The sequence below is a fragment of the Mugil cephalus genome, chromosome 20 (assembly GCF_022458985.1).
Source record: "Mugil cephalus isolate CIBA_MC_2020 chromosome 20, CIBA_Mcephalus_1.1, whole genome shotgun sequence".
Taxonomy (NCBI): domain Eukaryota; kingdom Metazoa; phylum Chordata; class Actinopteri; order Mugiliformes; family Mugilidae; genus Mugil; species Mugil cephalus.
Window position 1 is genome coordinate 20,613,461 of NC_061789.1, and position 20,335 is coordinate 20,633,795.

The window sequence follows — 20,335 nt, forward strand, 5'->3', positions numbered from 1 at the left end:
ATGGAGATATAAGGGAGTGTATTTAGTGTATCTACAGTAGCATCAGCTTGCACAAAATGTCAAATATTTACACATCAGTGACATTCACAGTCTTAAGACTTGCCGTATTTGTCCCATAAATGTGTCTATAAGGCGGGCCATATATCTTTGACACTGAGTTCTGGCCGATTTCACATCTTAGCAGTATTTTTACTTACATTTTCTGGATGAACTGAATGTACTTCAGCTTTTATGTTGTAAGCATTTAGCCAAAGCACTCATGACTCATAACCTATGGGTGAAACTCTGTGATATTCTCTTCACAAATATATGGATGCATTGGCATGGAGTTATGAATACTTTTGGAAATAGCCCATTGCAGTCATCCTGGGGTTATTATAGAAATCCTTAAAATGCTGCATTATCCATTGAGCAGCCCTACAGCTTTTTGTTTATTCATTCTCTTCATGGAGCCAAATCACATTAAGAGCTGTAGTATAAATGCTTGCAATCAAATTCAAATGTGTTTCATGCAGTATGAAGTACATCCGTCTAAAATGATTAAATTAGTGATGTTGAATCGGTCCAGATTGTCTCACTTTGAGACAAATAACCTATCTCAGGCTTGGTGTTGACGGCAATGAATGCTTAAATCTACATTAGCCACAGATATCAGTGCTATGCAGTGTGCAACTACTGAGCTGTTAGTGGTTAAGCCTAGCTTCAGATACTGTGCTTATTTGCATAGATCTCCAGCAATATGACCATAGTAATATAATAATCATACTAATGTAATTAATTGATGATAACTCCTCCACTCTTTGGACAGAAGCCTGCAAATCCTACCAATAATTTATTTCAAGGCTTTGCCCTCTTCTGAAGACCAACACTCTGCTAATAACACAGATGAAGTGTTCAGCTGGCTCAGTAAAACATAAATATCTCATTAGTAACCATTAAAAAGCCCTAAACCAATATCCTTCATCCCCTGTGGCTCAAATAAAGCATACATTTTTTTTTCCAAGTTAATCCTCCTAATGGTGGCACTGGCTTCAAAATAATATATTATTAAGTATTTTCAGAAACATAATGATATGCAATAAACTATACATATAACAGCTCTGAGTGCAGCAGTGGGTTTTGACAGCTTTAACGAGGGTGTGTGAGAATGTTTCAATTAGCATGATTGCTGGCATATCCACACATCACCAGTGTTGGGCAAGTCACAAATATAAGGCATTACATATTACTTGTTACTGTAATTTAAAAGTTACGTTATAATATTACTGTCTTTGAATTGTATCATTACACACAAGCAAGTGTACGATACTTTTGCATTACTTTAAAGTTACTTCCACCAAAATAACTGGAAATATGGATTTTCTGTTCTCAATAGATCTTATTGCATTCAGTGTAGCTAATTTCCACATCCAGCAGAAAGTTATGTGGAATGGCATAATGACTAAGCTAGGCTAACGCTTACAATAGTAAAATATAATGGCCACAGTCAAGGCTCTTGGCGCAATACATATTGTGATAGTGATACTGTAAATTTAGGTGGATTCATATTGAAATCAATATTGCTTTTGTAATGCCTTACATTACCGTGTTACAGCAAAAAGCAATGTATTACAGTAATTGCATTAATTTTGTAATGCGTTACTCCCAACACTGCACATTATATACTAATCCAAAATACTGTACTCTTGGCTAAAATTTGAAATGCAGTGAGACTTTGTATAGTGGTAAAAAATAACCTGAAAACGGCAATGTTTCTTTCTGTGTCAACTGCTAGATCAGTTGTGAGCAATCAATATTGTGGCAAAGCTTTTGTCCTTCTGGCCCAGTGAAGGCACATTGATTTAAATCTATACTTGTCCTCTGCTATCTGGTGTTGTTCTAGTCATAGCATGCTTTCTTTACAGTGAGTACGTATACTATGGTAAGCCCCTACACACCATCATCAAGCACTGGAGGTGTTTAACCAGAGAAAAGCCTGTTGACAGGTTGAATATGGACCCAAATCCTAAAAGATCTGTACTCTCTTTAGTGCTCAGACTGCAAATGGTCCAGGAGACCTGACTATTTTTGTGAGCGACAAAAGACTGCCTCTCTCGCCTGCACTGATAATGACAGCACAGGCAGGATATATGTGCGCTGTTTCCAATTTGTGGTCAAACAGAACTGATTATTCAGGCCAGAGTGCATGTAAGATGATTCAAAATTCATCCACTTCTACTTCTGAAAGGGAGGCTGTGTGCCTTGGAGCAAATTAGACGAATCCAGTTCAATCTCCGGAATTAAAGGGCATCTGCCACTCCATGCAGCTCTCTATTAGCAGTAAATGACAGTCTTTGACACTGACATACAAGAGTTCAAGTCAAAAACAGGCTGTAGAAAAGGCCAAAAGACTCTTTTCATACGTGGCCACTTAAATAAAAGTATGTGAGTTGCATTTCTAACAAAGGGGGTGAAGTTAAGAAATATATTACGATGATGGTGGTGAAGACAAAAAAAGAACTCACTGAGGTGACATAATAAGGTGCACTGATCTGTGGTGGTCAGTGAGTTCAAATGCTTATATTACTAGTAACAGGCTAAGAAAATAAGTGCATTCACATAGCATTCATAAGCAGGCCAATATCACCAGAGCAGACAGCAGATAAGTCTACATGGCCGTCACGACATACCCTCCACATGAAGTGCAGCGTGCAATAAGGAGCCTGCACAAAGTATCACATAGTACCTGCACACTCAGATATCCACACACACCAGATGTCACAACTCAGTGGTTGTTGACATTCTCCCCATGTGTACCCACCTGCCTGGATGGCATTCTATAATCCTTGTGCACCACAAAACCCTGTTCAATCCCTTGGTTAAACAGTTTTGATCTTTTCTTTCCAGTGCATATTCAGCTTCTCTAGCCTCTGAATCAGCTTTGCAGTCACAACTGCATTAAATGTGACTTATAGATTAGAGGATCCAACATGCCCATAAGCATTTTTTACTGTACATCCATCATGCACCTGTTGGTCACAGCAACATCGAGGGGGTGTTTGATGTGGCAGGTGGTGCATTAAGTCAAGAGCTCTGCCCTTCTGCTGGCACACACACAGGCAGTGTGTCCACAGCTACAGCTGTTGATTTGGCTCCCCTTAGTCTCACTGTCACACGTTTCACATTAGGAGACTTTTTCATGTATTGGTTTAATGGGCAAGTTTGAAGACTCTTTTTTAAACAATAAGAATTCTTTCTAGAGTCTATTGTGGCCAGACTGAATAGGAGATGCACCAAATTCAACTGCAAACAAACCGAAGTTTATTAAAGTAAATACTCGTATGGGATGTGAGAATCAGTATCAGGGGTGTAAAATAGGATAAGACAAAACAAAACCAGCACGCTGGTATAGTGCTGAAGGCGGGGTTAAATAGGTCTGACTGAGAAAACTGGCCAGGTGCTCCCTGGTAGCCTAATGACATGACTGCTTCAGACCAGCAACACACAAACACACCACACACTGTATACCGAACACTACACAGAACCTAGGCCTGGGGCCGTCACAGCCTACGTCACCGTGATGTCACGATGTAAACTGGAGGCAAAACAGAGGGACGCTAGAGGCAACACTGTCACTTTCAACCATAAATATGTCGTCTTGCTGTATTTTTGGTGCCAAACCAAAAAATCAGAAACTCTACCTTGAAGTTTTATCACATACCAGCCACTGCCAGTCATAGACGACTTTGTTTTGGCTTTGGCCATAAAAAGAAAGGACTGGAGTGAGACAATCAACAACAACAGGCACATTTCGCATCAGGTCAGATTAATATGTAATGCATCATCCGTTTCAGCCTGGAAAACATTATGGGTTACACTAAATTGTAACGGATGTTACTTTAAGTTAATCCTGATTTAGGGGATTCTTGCTACACAGTGCTAATGCTAACTGCGAGCCAAATGTTCCATCCAGTGAGAGGGCATAGGGGTCGAAGTCAAAACTTTTTAAAATGACACACAGAGACTCGGGGAGTGACTGTATTAGTATGTTCTGTAAAGTGTGCGTTTTCTTTGTCCATTCTTGCCAAAACAGTCCATTGAAATATGTTAACTGCCGTTTACAGGATATAGTGTTTTTGAGATGTTTGGCATCCCATTAAGCCCTGCCCCTCAAAAAAGCCACATTGTTTACAAACTGTGAAGTTGTCTATAGGCTAGAGATTTGACTATTAATTACTAATTATTGATTATAAATTACAGAAAATATTATTAGCGTATTTACCCCATACAGTATATTATAAAAAGACAAGTAACCTGTATGAATGGCAGACATCTATTTCTGTAAAAGAAATAGCTATTTTGTGTTATTATCAGGGGTGGCTGGTGGTGGGTGGGCTAACAAATGCAAAATATTGATTATATAGTTAACACAGTAGCAAAAGAAACATCAATAAACAGCGACTTTGCATTTAGATTTTCAAAAATATTTCAATGTTTGCTGCAAAAATATTTCAATGTTTGAAACCTTAATGGTAACAACATAACAATTTTAAAATCGGGTATGAGGGTTAATTGAGTGGTGAGACAAACCATACATTGTACATCATTGCACCAAGGTAGTGATTGATGTTGTATATACCGAGACAAAAGCTGTCATTTTCAGGTCGTTGAAAAGACGTCCACAAAGACGGCCCTGAATTATTCTTCATTATGCTATCATATATTCATAATTATAACAATGTTATGAAATATATAATCACAAATTCATGATTGAATTTTTACTCAAGAATTAGACATAATTCCCAAAAAAGTGAAACATTTGTTTACAATTTACATAAACATTGTAAAAAATGTTTTCCAATACCTAAGAAATTAACATTTACGCAAACACATGGCAGTAACATAATGTTCACAATATTTGACTACAAAAAGTGCACAAAAAAATAAAAAGTTGACCCCCCTTTAAAAAACATTAGACATAATTCACAAAAAAGTAAAAGATTACTTCTCCATAATATGTATTAACAATTTTAATAATATTTTTAAATACTTATCTATACCTACCTATTCTTCATGTGTGGCAATTTATGCTCTTCTAAAACCTTAATTTTTAATGTTGAAAGCATTTGCCAGGGAATATGATTTTAAATATGTGTTCACACTGGATTGTTACAATATAGCCAACAAAATAAATTTGGTTTGGTTAAACTAAAGCTATGGTCCACAAGGTCCATATATTCTTGAACAGTGACAGTGACTTTTCAACCTGGACTCCTGCTCCTTTAATTTACAATGAATTAATGTGTACAATGTTTATGTGGCAAATTTCTTTTTTATTTACTGGCTGTTTAAATACCTCTCAGATCAGCTGTATCAATCACTGTACAAAATGTATATTGTACATTGTGCCGATAGAATTACATCTTCTGTGTCAGCACAGATATAGTTCTATTTTATTGCAGACTAAACTTTCTGTCATGTGCAGCTACTTACAGAGCATGTCTTGAAGAATTCACTGGAGTCGTCACCAAGTAAAATAGGAATGCCTTTGAGGACAACAAAGCGAAGTGCTGTCACGTCTGGTGTCTACTGATACACAGAGAGAGAAAAGACCAGTTAACAGAGCAATTTGCAAGGCACAAGCACAAGTCAGACAGGAAATAGAATAGGTTGAGCTGGATGATCTCATTTAGAACTTAATTGATGAACTATCATACACATCAAAAGCAAAATTAACCTTCTTACCATCCAGCTCATGTGCTGCATCAGCTCACTGAGCTTCTAGCCAATAGTTCCCTTTTTTGTTTTGAAGTTTAATGAAACGCGGGGTATACTGGTCCAGAGCCTCAAAGAAATCTCCCTCAAGATTCTTACTTGCGAACTCAGCAAACACCTGGAAAGCAGAGAGAGGGGTGGGCAGGGATGGGGTTTGTTGACTGTGGTGATATCCCCAATCATAGGTCGACACACAGTGGTAGTCCTGTCTTTGACAAGCACAGACTGTTATTCTTGGTAGCTAAAGTTGGCTAAATTAGCATAGTCCTAACTTAACAGCCGAGCTTAAAATAAAATGATACATCCAGACCTGTACCTACTAGTGAGGATACCTTCCCCTCCACTGACTGCTGCGAGACAGAGAGCAGTGGAGGGGTTGGTTACTTATATCTGGGGACACCTTCTCCTCCACTAGTTGCTGCATCAGAGATAAGTGGAGGAGGGGGTTTACCCAAATGTGGGGACTCTTCCTGTTTCTGCCTATTTGTGGGATTACCCTTTCCTCTGCTGGAATCCACTAGACGGAGACCTGGAGACGGGGACGCCTACAAATGGGTCGGGTTGGGACTTAGCTCATATCGTCATCTCAATGGACACTGGTACCTCCTGACAACTAGAGGGCGAGGGATCGATTCCCCGACTTCCTTGAGGCATCTGTGCTGTACGGCTGCTCCTGCTGTTGCTGCTTACTTCTCTTCACCTGCTACTTGTTATTGCATTACAAAAAAAAAAAAAAAAAAAAGAATTTACTGGAAATGAGTATCAGTTCAACATATCGGCTATCGGTTTCGCTTGGTTATTAATAATATCGGTATCGGCCCTGAAAAATCCGTATCGGTCGATCCCTACTAGCAAGCACGAAAAATCCATAACCGAAGCAAAAGTACTAATACCACTCCGTGAAACTACTCTGTTACAATACAAGTACAGGTAAAAACATATAACCACCAAAAGAAATACTTAAAATATTAAAAGTAAAAGTAGCATACTACTGATTATTATTATATATCACGTAGGCCTATGTATTATTACATATGTAGTGATGTAAAAAGTACAATATTTCCCTCTGAAATGTAGTGGAGTAAAAGTAGAAAGTTATATAAAAACAAAAAATACTCAAGTAAAGTACTTAAAGTACTTTGTACTTAAGTGCAGTATTGAGTAAATGTACTAAGCTACATTCCAACACAGAAAAAAAGCACAATTATTGAAAACATACTTTTTCTAAATGAATCCAGCTCAAGTAGACTGAGCTGGTGAGATTTTTTCAACCATAAATTACAAGTAACTTACTAAAAGGAGTGTTAACAGCAATTTGATAAAAACTGATTTAAGTCAGTTTACTATTTTTAATAAATACCATGTTTGCATTTACAGTGCATTTCCCTCTACTCCCCTCACTCAAACAAAACTACCAAAATGAAAAATATTCCTTCAAGTCTGAAGGCCTACAAATTGAATAGAAATAAAAGTTAAGTTAAAGTTAAATTAAAGATGGTAAAAACGTTCAGATGTGCAACCATCTAGCCTGGTAAGATCAGCAACTATCAGCAATACAATGACAAAAAAAGTTTGAGTAATGTCAGTTAGCGTTCAAATTATGAGTGCTTGGTCTGAACAGGCACGATGTTGCTAAATGTTAGCACCTGAATAGGCAACACTTAAGCACATAGCCATAGCACATTGATATTTGTGAATGCATTATTTTCCCAATATAATTCGTACACTTCTTATAAAATGTTTATCTTCTTATCTGTTACTTCTTTGAAGTCTTGCCAGAATTCTTTGGTGTGTGAACAATGCCAAAAAAAGGTGCAACACTGTTTCTGTGTGGTCCTTAGAACAGTTTGTGTTTGTGTCTCTTTTGAATTTCCCTTTGTATTAGTAGGGTGATATTTGTGAATAATTCTAAATGACTCTTCCTTCACCTTATTCACAAGGTTCACAAGGTGAATAAGGTTAAGGACAAGGGAATCAACCAGACTTTCCTCTAGTTGATGTCATTCACAAATCATTTCCAATATGACATAACAAGTGGAATAAAGACAATATCTTACAGAAGTAAGACACGTTTGTTTCTATTATTATTATTTTGAGGATGTTGCGAGAAACAAATTATTCCAACTCGTGAGTCGACTGGGTTGAGGAGGGAGACACATATAGGTGTTGGAATGGCATCAAATGCTATGGTAATTTCTTACAGCGTAATTGGAAAATTGTATACGAACTCTCCGTAAGGTAGAAACAGCACACAAGCAATCCTGTACCTATCACTCTCACTCCCAGGCATTCCCATTCTTCTTCCTCTTCTTCTCCAAATCAGATGGACTACACATAGCGGAATTTTCAACAATTATTGGACTAGATTTATACCTCACTGGACGGGCTAAACACAATCCAATTTTCAAGGCCCTTTTTTGGATAAAATTTGGACCACAATGGACGGGCTAAACACAACCCAATTTTCAACAACTATTTTTGGATTAAATTTGGACAAAATTGGACGGACCAAACACAGCCCAATTTTCAACGACTGTTCCTGGACTAAATCAAGACTGTGGCGGACCGACCAGATTTAGCCCAAAAACCAACGCCCAAATGACGACTGGTGTTGGTGGGTTTGCTGGAGTCTGCTGTTAAAGCTGATGGTGGACATTGCCGACTGGTCTTGCAGCTTTTTTTTGGTCTTGAAGTTTTTATGGAGAATGCATGTTAAAAATGGCAAAGGCTGTGGGTGTAGGCTGGTGCTGCAGCTGGTCATAGACAGCAGCGTATTCTGATGTCTTGAGGTAGAAGTTGAGGCAGGAGGGCTCTTTGGATGTGCGAGGAAGACGAGACTGCTACTGGTTGGAGGTAGGTGGAAACATCAGACTTGTTTGTTTTGAAGATTCAAGCTGAGGTTTTTTTTTTAACCTCCTGGTGTATGAGACGGCTCAGACTGCAGCTGTCTGAACAAAGCTGCAGGTGGACAATGAGTTGCTTTGTAAGTGGTTTTCTGAAGCAGTAGAGGACTGTGCTGGTGAGGAATTGATTTCTGTGAGAACTTGAATTAGACGTGACATAAACTAAAAGTCAGTACAAGCTGTGCTCTGTATTTATGAGTGTTTACTAGTACAATATTGTATATTTATAACCATCATTTATCATTGTACTAGTATTTTCCGTTTTGTTCTTCATTTTGATCATACCCAAAGTTTTGGTTCCACATTTATAAGTGGTGGGTAGACATCCTTATTCTGAGACTCTTCGATCACCAAGAGCCTATCAGGCTTTTCTGTACTTGAGCATGTCATCCAGCACAGAGTGGTAAATCTTCTGATACTCTTCAACAGAGGATGCTGGACACCATCAGTGGTGGAAGACGCAGGCTGGGGAGGGGTGGAAGGATGTGTGACCTGAGGTCAATCTTCTGGACCTGTGAAGAGTCATGGCTTCTGTTGAGATGTCACGTTGTCTCATACTTTAAATAACACACATTTGACTTTAGACTACTCACACATGTTTGTGTGTTTGTAATATTTGAGTATAAACTCAGATGTCTTCTTTGATAGACTGCATTACTTTTAAACCAAATGGAAAGTGGACTTTTAATTTGATGGACTGGAATACAGTGAGTTGTCTGATTTTCCGCCATTAAATTAATTTGTTGTTATACTATTGATTATTCACTAGCCTAATTTGTTCATATTACTCTACAGTGCAATATAGAGAACTTGTAAAGGTCACTATCCTTGTATAAATTACCATCATACATCACTTGAATAGTTCAGACATTAATGCACTTTAATTCACATTTACAGTCACAAACATGAGAGTAAAGACTAAATAAATGTTAGAGTTAGACCAACATTACAAGAACAAGTTCTACAACTTTCAGACACATGATGGACTGTTAATGTACTTTAGAAGTCTTAAAACTATAAATCTGGAAAGTTCTGCGGATATTTTGAAAACATTGTTTTATAAAATACCATCATGTAGCGCTGAATGTTCCAGCAGAAAGTCAGTGTTAATAAGATGGAAATTAGTCTTGATCTCATGTACCTGGACTGTTTCTCCTTAAATGAATTCATCTCGTTTTCACCTTAAATATTGCACATGAGAGTTAGCTAAGGTACATTTTAATGTGTGGATAAGTGTTTCATCAACTTCATCAGCTTTCCAGCACAAATCATCCTTCAAAAATGGTTAGATTTACAGTAATTGAGACATTTCAGCTGTGCTGAGTTCAAATACTGTCCAAACTTGTGTTGTTTAGAAAATGATTAAAACAAAAAAAGATTTTGTCTGTCCCTGTTGTTGGTCAGTTTTTCAGAACTCATGGAGTAAATGCTTAAAGCTGCTTTTTCTTGTTTATCTGTTATAGAGTTTGTGTGTTCTTTAATTTGTTGTCAGCAACAGTGGAACCTCTGAGCTCAGAATTCAACTGAGGAACACCTCAATCAGGGTCAGAGGTCAGAGAATAATAATAATAATAATAATGAGGATCCATGGTGGAAAATAGAAGTTATTCACTGTTTGTATTCATTAGGTCTAACGAGGTTACCATTTTTGCCTGTCAAATGTGACTGACGGGCATTCAATTCAATTCAATTTTATTTTTATAGCGTCAATAACAATACAATTTACAAAAACTGACCTCAAACCTCAAGAGCAAGCGTGCAAGGAAAAACTCCTCAGTTTAATTCAGGTAATTTATCTAAATCTCAACACATATAGCTGCTCTTAGTTTAAAATTTAATGAAAGGGGATTGAATTGACCTCTTTTGGGCTAAGAAATCAAATGACAGAAAAATTCAGAGCTGAAGGGTAAAATAAATTCAGTTCTCACACTAAATTCTACAGGGAAGTAATAGTGTTGCAGACAGTTGTGTTTATTATGTGTACTATGTATTGAAAGCCAGATATTCAAAATTCATAAAAACAAGACAAAACAAAACAAAAAAAACTGTTAAAAACTTTTTTTATATATAGTCATGAACTTTACCCATAGGTAGAAAGCATTAAATGCACAGTGATAGAGTGCTCTACAGCAGCAGCAGCTAGACAGCTAACTCCTTAGCATCAAACGATACGAGAGTACCCCGTTTAGCAACTAAATTCTGCAAATGACACAGACTAACAGTTGCTGCTCTCACCATATCTCCCCTTTGTTTGGTTTATTTGTAAAAACTGTGTATTGTTTTGTGGCAATAACACACTTAGGGCAGATATGTACAGGAAAAATGGATTCACATGTCTGCCTGTGCTCCAGTTTCTGCCTGCAGGGATCGCTGTATTTTTCTTTGGTTTCAAAAGGCAGGTATGTAAAATCTTCATCCCCCCTTCTTGTTTACAGCCGCAGTTCCACTCCCTCCTCCTCCCCGTGAACGCAATTAAACACAGCCTGAAAACCATCAGTGAATACATGCCAAATAAGTGCGCCGGATTTTTTATTTATGTATTTTTTTCGTTGATCGGCACAGACACTCCAGTCGCTGTAACATGCATAAAGTGCATTGGCATGGAGAAGTCCGTCAGTGAGCCTTCACTAGCAACGGGACGTGAAATCGACTTACGTAGAGTAACCAATAGGGATACCCAAGGCAGCGACACACGTTTACATGCCGTGAAAAAAAAGAATTATTGCCTTAATCGGACTATAACGGGAGAACTTAAGTACATGTAAACACGTTACTCTGATTAAAATCGGAGTTCTCACTGTCCGATTGAGACACCCAGATAATGCGATTTCGCGTGTGACCCTGAAAAAAAAACACGTCCAAGAAAGCCGGGCGTAGAAGAAGAAGAGAAACGGAGCCATCTGAGGGATAGCGCGGATTTTACCTGCATCAGAAGTAGCGCGAACATTACGATTAAATTAAAATTAAATTCGATTAAAACATGTACTATTATCCGTCTGTTTGTTGTTTGAAATGCCAGTCTGCCGCATGAACGACTCTTGTTTATTATATCACGTAATAGGTCACCCGGAAATCGGGCCGTATTAACGTGGTATTATCCCGCTGAAAAGACACGTATCGCCACCTAGTGTGGAGGAGGAGAACAGTTACTCGATTTTCTTGCGCTGCATGTAAACTGGGACAAGGACTGTAGTCAGAAAGTCGAATTTTGAGCATAGCTCAATTAAGCTCTGCATGTAAACGCACTGAGTCTGTAAAATGGCCAGTGATTGGTGGAAAAAATACCATCACCACTTTTTTAAAGTCTGTAAATACAACCAGGAGGAGGTACATAGGTCAATATTTATCTCTTAACACTTGAATTACAATATCCTAACAGGCTGTTATCACATTTGGACAAAATAAAGCCAAAAATAAATTACATACCCTGCCTTTAAGCTTCCTGTATGCCAAGCGGTGATTGGAAGAACGCGGTTTAAAAGGTCCTTTATGGAGCAGGTTTTTGCTCTCCCTATTTTCCTGTGACTATCCAGTAACTGAGCCACTCCATGTTCAGAGCATACCCACAGTCCTTCCAAGTAGAGGCAAGTTTTGTTTTCTTTGTCTTATCCTGTTTTTGCTCAGGGAATCAGGAAAAGGACTCCTATATTTATTATTACAAGATCCAATTACCAAGATCCCAGACAAAACACATCTAGAAGCTCAGTCCAACTGAAAACCGACCAGCAGGCTAGCAGTCAGCTACCAACTAGTGTCCAACAAGAAGACCCCAGCTAACATGCCTAGCCAACAGCCAAGTTTTTCTGTGCCATCAGAGTTTGAATATAAATCTCTAGGTAAATGTAGTTTACATAAAAAATCAACATCAAAAAAAGGTCAACCTCATAAAATTCAACAATAAAAAATCAACCTAATAAAATTTAACATTAAAAAAAACAACCTCAACAGTTCAACCTCCAACTTTCATCCACAAACCTTCAACCTCCACTTTTCAACCACAAACCTTCAACCTCTGAAAAAGCTGGACTTAACTTCCGGGTGAGCAAGGAGAAGCAATCGATCCCTGTCTCTATTCATCCAACGTCTAGTTAATCAGGTTACGCTCCATTGGTCATGAGGCGAGACCGGCACATAGGATAGTTCAGCCATGGACACCAACACGACTGATGGATTTTCGGAGGGTACTTTTTGCGTTCGTGAAATTGTGTAATAGATATTACTCGATCAGTTGAACATTAACGGAAAGTATTAAACAGTATTTACACTGAACATTTTAATGAAGTGGCGTTATTGGAAACTGCGTTAAAAAACTAGCTAGTTACTGGCTGTGAGCACCTTTACCTTCCGTAATGTAGAATGCCTGATAGACTGTATCATTGTAGAAGCTTAAGCTCGAAAACAAGTCTTGGTCTTCTCCCATAAAGACTGATCTCTGAAGGGCAGAGATTGTTGTTCCTTTTTTTCAATCATACAAATCAAATGTGTACGATCGTTAATGGAAGTGGATAGGTGAACGGCAACGGCGGTTAAAGGTTTGTGGTTGAAAATTGGAGGTTGAAGATTTGTGGTTGAAAGTTGGAGGTTGAAAATTGAAGGGTTGAACTATTTGAGGTTGTATCTTTGAGGTTGATTTTTTTTATGTTAAATTTTATTAGGTTGATTTTTTTTTTTTATTTTTGAATTTTATGAGGTTGACTTTTTTTTGATGTTGATTTTTTCATGTTAACTACATTTACCTAGCAATTTATATTCAAACTCTGATGGCACAGAAAAAATTCCATAACTTCTTTTCACTTTAAATTCCCTTCTTATTTTTAACTACTTTAAAGAGTCGTGCACACAATATGTTACAGCCCGTTTAGGAGGTGCCTCACTCTTGTTGACAACTTAGCGCAACCCCACTGCTGTAGTTTAAAGCCAGGGTTTTCCAACAGGGATGACAGGTTTGCTTCCATCCTCTGATCACCCACCACCTCCACAGGCTCTAGAGGGCATCCCGGAAAAGAGCCAGCAGTCACACAGGATCCTGTCGGAGTCCACAGTCACTATGTTCGTTCCCTGGATGTTCACTGGGATGTGTGGTGTGTATTTGTCCCTGCAGAAATCTGCCAGTAACTACTCGGTTTTACTCACATTCAGCTGGATGCAGTTTTCCTGGCACCTGTTTTCAGCTCACTTTGGTAGAACAAATACTTAAAAGTGGTAGTAAAGTAAATAAATAGTAAGAGTTCAAAGTGTTATATATTATCATTGTTATTATTTTGTCTATATTTGTTCACATAGTTAAACACCACAGGGTGTCAACATTATATGAGATTGATGCAGTTAAATTTTTGCAGCTGAATATTTTATTGTTTCAGTGTGTGTGTGTGTGTGTGTGTGTGTGTGTGTGTGTGTGTGTGTGTGTGACCATCACCATCCCTCCCTGGGAACTACCTTGTTGATCTTTATTGAGTGGAGTGACGTTGTGTGGCAGGGAGTGCAGTGCTACACCACAGTGAATAGAGGGGGAGAACAAAGGACAGAGAAGACGTGGAAGGACGGACAGAGGAAGGGAGGCATGTGGTGCTGGTAGGAACTGGTGGAGAGAATCCTGTCCTTTCTGAGTCACGTCACTCAGTTATTGAGGGGGTCCAGAGGGTTTCTGTGTAAATCTGTAGAAAGTGTCCAGGAGTGTAAGGGTGCCTCCAATAGAAGAGCTAAGTCAAAGATAGGGCACATAGTGATAGAATGAAAGAGCAGTCCAGTCCTTATTAGGTGGGACTCACACCACACATGCATGTGGGCATTCCCTAAATATGAGTGAGACCATCACCAGGGCCCAGAGTTGGGTTAGGGGACCTGGCCCCGAAAACCACCCCAGTGCAGGAGCACAGTTCAGATTATTATATATATTAAAAAAAAAATGTAGCAACACTGCATAATAATTTCAGTGAATACTATCATAAGCCATGTGTGACCAGAAAACATAGTCCAAAGATCTGTTTCAGCACGGGTGTTTAGGGAGGGTGTTGCAGTGCAAGTCTATTTTTCTGTTAACATAAAACATGGTTTGATCATTTCCCTGAGAGCAGCCCTCTGGCTTTGGTCCTGTAAAATGTAAACCAGCATCGTGTTCATAATGCTTAAGTCAGCATCTTTAAGAAATTCCTTTAAACTTACTTGCTGAGTTGGTGGATCCACTTTAATTTCGAACCCAGGAGGTAAAGTGTTGTTCCATTTGTGTAACTGGTAAGACAAATTCTCAAGTCTAAAAATGACATTAAATCTAATACGGTCTCTCTATTGAAAAACACACTGCCCTTATCTCCACCAGCAAGAAGAATTGTCTTTTTAAGGAAAACTAATGTGTAAGGTGCCCTAGAAGTGATACATGTATTACTGCCTCTACATTCTTAGATTAGGATGACGATTTAAACAAAATTAAAACAAAAACGATTTAAACAAAACATTTGCCCTTTTAAGAAAAACATCTTGCTGCCTAATGGTGTAATTCCTACTTTCTTCCTCAAGGTGATGCAATTTAACCATAACCAAAAAAACATACTCTCCAACTTTAACTTCATTTAGAGTTGAACGTTGTATTAAAAGCTTGTTTGGTGCATTCAGTTTTATATTGTTGTTGTTTTTTTCAAAACATCAATTTGAATGCACGATGCTTAAACAACTTTCACATAAACATAAAAAATCATGAAGTGCTTGGTTCTCACCAGAGCTCAAAAGAAAAGAGGAAATATATCAGAGAAATAACAACCTTAAAATGACATGTACACTCCCCTAACAACGCTGATATTTCCCCTTTTAAAAAAAAAAAAAAAAAGTTTTGTAGGTAATGCAACAGAACCCAGTCAGTAGCATGTTAAACACCTCTTCAGAATAATCTCAACACATTATATAAAGTCATCAACACAATTGTAGCAGACTCACAAAAAGTGTTTGTCATTCTTCCACTATGATGTCAGCCCTCTATAACACATTGGCTTGAACCTGCGTGGGTGTGGAGACCACGTGAGCAGAGTTCCTCTATGTGCTATATTTTCTCATCTATAAAAGGAAATGTCACTTATGTTGTGTCAAGAAGAGCAGAGGGTTGAACACGTTTAAAAGCTGTTCAGGGTTTTCAGTGTAATTTTGACATCCATTCATCTCTTTACATCGATATATTTCAAATTTGAACAGAAACGGCATACATCAAATTTTGAAATTAACTACATTAATTCACTTCAATTCTATTTTATTTATATAGTGTCAATAACATACAAATTGTCTCAAGATGCTTTAGAACATCCAGCCTGAAACCTGGCCTGAAACCCCCAGAGCAATCATGAAGATTAAAAACAACCTTTTAGCAGGAAGAAACCTTGAGCAAAACCCAATTCATATGGAGGGACCCATCTTTTCAAGTCTAGCTGGGCAGAGACAGAAAAGACAGAGAAGAGACCAGCAGGAGAACATCTGTCAGTGGATAACTGCAGGCCATGAAGACTGAGCTGGTTGATGAGACCACAACAACAGATGTAGTACGGAGTTCCACAGGTCAGTAACACACAACTCCAGGCCAGAGACACTCACTAGAAGATGGAGGAGCAGCTAATGTGCTATTCAGTTGTAGTATAGAACGGGATGACTAGTAAGAGAGAAGAAACTAAATTAAAAAATATATACAATGGGTAAAATATTATTATTGAACACATCACAATTTGTCATAATAAAGTTATTTCTAAAGGTGCTATTGACATGAAATTTTCATCTGGTGTTGGTAACAACCAAAGTAATCCATACATAGAAAGAAACCAAATGAAATAAGCTCAAAAATCAACTTGTGTGTAATAATGTAAAACAACAGAGGGAAAAAGCTTTGAACACACACAGAAAGGGAGGTGGAAAAAGACACAGAAAGCCAAGACACCAGTTGAAATCTATCAGTGATCAGAAAACCATCCTGCCCCTTGTCAGTGCAAATGATTATCAGCTGGTTCAGTCCACACTAATGGCCTTTAAAATGGTGTATCATTATCAAGGTATCACTCAAGGACCATCTCATCATGGGTAAAAGCAAAGAACTCTCTAAAGTCCTTCGCAACCTTATTGTTGCTAAATATTCTGTTGACATTTGTTACAGGAGGATTTCTAAATTTCTGTAAGTTCCAGTGAGCACTGTTGGGGCCATAATCTAGAAGTGGAAAGAACATCATTCGACCATAAACCGCCTACGACCAAGTGCTTCTCGCAAGATTTCTGACAGAGAAGTGAAAAGAATTATCAGAAGAGTTGTCCAAAAGCCAAGGACCCCGTGTGGAGAGCTTCACGAAAGACCTGGAATTAGAAGGTAATTGTTTCAAAGAAAACAATAAGCATGCACTCAATGGCCATCAACTGTGATCATCACTGCCGACTGTTAGAAGACAGCTAGGGAAACTTCACTCTGGCAAGGCTGCAGGCCTGATGGGGTCAGCCCCAGGGTGCTCAAAACCTGTGCTCTGTGGAAATCTTCAGAATGTCTTCAACATGAGCCTGAGTCCGTAGAGAGTCCCTGTGATGCGTTGAAGACATCCTGCCTAGTTCCTGTGCTGAAGACGCCACGACCTGGTGTCTCGAAGGACTACAGACCTGTGGCGCTGACCTCCCACATCATGAAGACCCTGGAGAGACTCATCTTAGAGCAACTCCGACCCGTGGTCAAGCCACATTTGGACCCCCTCCAGTTTGCCTACCAGCTCCAACTTGGAGTTGAGGATGCCATCATCTTCCTGCTCAACCGTGTCTACACCCACCTGGACAAGGTGGCAAGTACTGTGAGAGTCATATTTTTTTGACTGCTTCTAGTGCTTTCAACACCATCTGCCCGGCTCTTCTGGGTGAGAAGATGATGGCGATGCAGGTGGATTCCCCCCATGTGTCGTGGATTGTTGACTACCTGACTGGCAGACCACAGTATATGTCCTCTCTCCCTTTCTCTTCACCATCTACACCACGGACTTCAACCACTGCAAGGAGACCTGTCATTTACAGAAGTTTTCTGATGACTCTGCAGTGGTTGGATGCATCAGCAAGGGTGACGAGGTGGAGTACAGGACTGTTGTGGACAACTTTGTCACATGGTCTGAGCAGAACGATCTGCAGCTCCCCTGTATGCTAGGGGACTCTGGTCTTTACTATGTGCAATAACCCATGTTTATAAATATATTGCTACTGAGATGTGCAATAACACATGCTACACTTTATTATTTTCATATACTTATATATATTGTGTATATATTTCCTTATATATTCTCACCATGTGCAATCATTTTTCCCGCTGTGCAGTACCCCATATTTAATGTCACTGTAGAGTAACAACTCAGAACACAGGTTCACTTATACTTGTACATATTGTTATATATATATATTTCTTATATTTTTTACATTCTCTTACTTATTCTTAATGCTTACAGTGCTCTTTGTTCTTAACACTGGTACACTTTGGGTTGGAGCTGCTGTAACGAAAAGTATTTCCCCCTGTGATCGATGAAGTAATTCTGATTCTGATTCTGACATACCAGATAGTTTGTAAATTCCAGGGAAGAAGTTGGAGGCAGCAGCTGTTTGCCCTCAGGTCAAACGGATTGATATTATCTATAGTGACCAACTTGGCCAAGTACCTGTCCCTGATATCTTTGCTGAGTTTGTCTCAGTATCTCCTCGTTTTCCTTTTGTTTTCCATTTTCCAAAATGGTGATGGGGGCATGTCATTCACGTGACTGACAAAGACTGATAGAGACAAGTCCATTGTTTGAATCCATGAGGAGATCGCTGGTAAATTTAACCAGACTTTTGTGTCTTTCTGTACTGTGATGGAAGCTGACTGAAACTCAAGAAGCCATTCCTGTTTAAATGGTCACGTAACTGATTATCAACAACCTTTCTAGAATTTTAGAAATAAAAGGAAGGTTGGATATTGATCTGTAGTTGAATGATTTTGTAAAAGCTTAATTAAAGACTTGATATGGAAGTGTTAATAGAAAATCCTCCTTGAGCAATGTAGTCAGGGTAGATCTAGAAGAAGTTGGTTTAAGAAGTGAAATTATTGAAGTGAATTCAGAAAGATTTACTGGAGAGACGGTTTCCAAATTTTCATAAGGTCCTCCAGATGTTTCTAATACCATTGTACTTATATCTTTGACAGCTGAACATTCAGCTAGACCTTCAGGAGCACAGGACCAGCAGAGTGAGGAATAACTTTACCCCAGAGCTGTGACCATACTAAACTATACCCTCCGCTGACCCCTACACACCAGTCCACTCACACCCTTCAGCTCCTCACTCCCTCTCTGACTAAAGACTGCTGCACCATATCCACCACATAGCCACTGCATTACTGGACTGTGCTGCACAGATGCCAAACTGTGCAGCACAAACATTGCAGTGTACCTGTGCATAATAAAGTTGAATCTAATCTAAATTTACAAATAAACTACATTTACAAGTATTTCGGGTACAGTTACCATTAAAGTAGGCAGAAGAGCAACTAAACATGTGACAGGATGTGCAAGAGTGAAAAGTAGAAGCGGGGGGAGACAGAGTAGTCACAGATAGAGAGTGCCTTTGCAGTAGAGCATGCACCGTGACGAGTTTGAAACCACGGTCTCTTGGCAAACTGCTGAAGTTAACAGGTCCAAGTTGATTAAATGACAGTGAGATGTGAGATTCACAAGGAGCTATAGATTATGCCTGTGTATTCACCAGACCTGATCTACAGCCATGAGACAGATGACAGTAGTGCATATTGTGTTAGCTTATGTGTGAAATAAACTAATTGCTTGTTCAGTTTTTATCTCATGTAGGTCAGTCTGTCAGATATAGGGAGATTTTATTTACTCTAGTTTTACAAGTATTATTTCAGTTTGTATTTGTGAGTAACTAGGTTGAAAAAGGAAGTGAGAATGTAAGAGTAATGCTTTCAGTGTTCTATGATCCAACAGTTTAGATGTCACATACTGATAAGGTGGAAATCAGGCAGGAAATTTGACATTTGCGTGTTATTTTACTAGATAGCCTGACTTTCTCTCTCCGTGGTTAGCGGGCTCTCAAAGATGTCTTACCGGCAACCACCATGGTATGGTTGCAAATTTAGAAATTCAGCAACTTGCATAACCACAAACCAACTGCATGTTGAGCAGTTGGTGGTGTCGCAAAATCACACATAGATTATTTAGCAAATTTTCGACAGGCTTCAAAATGAATTCATGCTGCGTAGTCATGTTACCCATTATTTAAGTCTTAAACATTTACAGGCCTTTTTTGCATGTGAAAGAACTTCAACACTATTCCACATTGCAGTAGCCATTGCATCATCTGCACAACAGTTCTGATTCAGACTGTTTTATTGGGAAAGAATGATAGTTACAGCGCTCAGTGTAAGACGCACGCAAATCCGTTAGACCAGACTGAAAAGACTCCATTATGACCTTTCAGTTGAGGCTTTGTCTGGAAGTTGTTGAGATAGCTGGGCCACACTGAAGTCCCTGCTCATTGTTTGAGAATACAGAAAGAACACCAAAGAAAACAAAGACATCCAACACAACACACCCGAAGCTCCGTAAGTACACTATCTTGGTATAGACAGGAAGACGGCTGTGAGATAACAGAGTAAGCCCTGGGTGCCTGCCATGATCATACTGACCTGAAATCCTTCTTTG